The sequence below is a fragment of the Branchiostoma belcheri genome, unplaced genomic scaffold (assembly GCF_001625305.1).
Source record: "Branchiostoma belcheri isolate BF01 breed outbred unplaced genomic scaffold, Haploidv18h27 scaffold12, whole genome shotgun sequence".
NCBI lineage: Eukaryota > Metazoa > Chordata > Leptocardii > Amphioxiformes > Branchiostomatidae > Branchiostoma > Branchiostoma belcheri.
This window is the reverse complement of record NW_017802602.1, coordinates 220,151-221,875: the sequence shown is the minus strand read 5'-3', so window position 1 is coordinate 221,875 and position 1,725 is coordinate 220,151.

The following is a 1,725-nucleotide window of genomic DNA, read 5'->3' as shown; positions in this document are numbered from 1 at the left end:
AATTTTCAAACATTACTGAGAAATTTTCCGAATTAATTGGTTTCTTGTGTAATATTGTTGTTTCTATGTATGTGCGGTTGGATGCTGTCATTGTAAAGACCCTATTGGGAGAATCAGATGAGATATTAGAGATTATGTCCTACCTGGGCCGCGATTACGTTCGATACGGGTGTTCCGGCCCGTGTGGTAACTAGCGGTACGGCCCGGGGCTTCTTAACGCGTACGGCCCGGGGCTTCCAAATGTTCCATAGAACGATTCGAACGCGTTTCGCCCTAACCGCGTGCAACGCTTTCGAAAATTCGAATGCAAAATTCGGACGTTGGAATTGATGTTGTTGCACTTTTTGGGTTTAAGGACACCAACTTTCTGCTCATTTTGCATTGAAAGGCGTGTTTTCTTGGGTGGGTATGACATAAATAAAATACAACACGGTGTATTCCGCATCACCCTCGGTCCCAGCCCTCCCGCGACGCGCGGTCGGGCTGGTACCTCGGGCGATACGGAATACCCCGTGTTGTATTCTATATTTATCACGCTTAGTACCGTGACCCGAGTGTCTCTCAAAAATTGTTTTTGAGTGGAGTTTATAAACATGATCACATTTTTATTTGTTCAGCTGTGTCAATATGTGATTTGTTTGAGAAATAGGATTTGGTTTAGTTTTTAATATATTAATGTCAGTTAACATCTTTGGAATAAATTGCTCCAAGTTCCAGGTAGTAAATACATGTACATTTTGTATCATGTATTTTTCACTTGTTGAACTTGTGGAAGCACCGTTGGCCCCCGGTTAGGGGTCATCCGGGGAACCCTAGGGAAGTGAATCCCTACCTACCAACCCTAATTTTTTCTGGACTGTAATAGGAAACACAACATTTATTTTGTTAGGCCTAATAAGTCCGGACTCGGTTCTTGACTTTTAGGTTTTTTTGGACTTGAACCTAAACATTCTTACAAGTCCGGATCCAAGTCCAGTGAACCGGTATGCACCACTATTCAGGGCCAATTCAAACATTCCATTGCACAATTATAAGTTCTGTTGTATAAACTATATAAAAATTAACTTTGTCACCGACCTGCGAGCACTTTGAGTCCCCAGTACAGCAGGCCTCCTTCCCCCCTGCTCCGTGTGGAGGCCATGGCTGTCAGGGGGGGTGTCCTCAGGGGGGGGTGTAGTGTGGGGGGAGGGTGTTGGGGAGGGGGGTACTCAGTAACTCTGTCAGCAGGATAAGTTGATGTCGTCTGAGTTGGACATGACAAAATGTCACTGCCACACGGTAGCTAGCGTTAGTCTCCCAGTCCCAGGTCTGAAAGAAACCAAACAGGCATATCGCATAGAGCTACTTAACCTCCAAGCAGATCCCTGTCGGTGGCAAAAAGACAGTATCAAATTGTCCAGGCAGTATCCATTAGCCAGAGAAGCTCCGCGGCCACTGAGACAGGACACAGGGTCAGGACAAAAAAAAAACGGCCATATATAAAAATGTAACGATCGTTCCCCCACAACCTCTGCTTGGAGAGTAAGAACAACTATTATCATAGGAGGGACTGCATGGGGGGGGGGTAGTGATTATGAATTACGCAAAATTTTCGCAGCCCGATTGCGAATGATGTTAAAGTCTCAGAGGTAATTTACGACTTTACGCTTTGCGGCTAATGTACTAAATTATGAATTACGTTGATTTTTGGGAAGGCTGCCTACGGATTACGAAGACTGAAAAGGC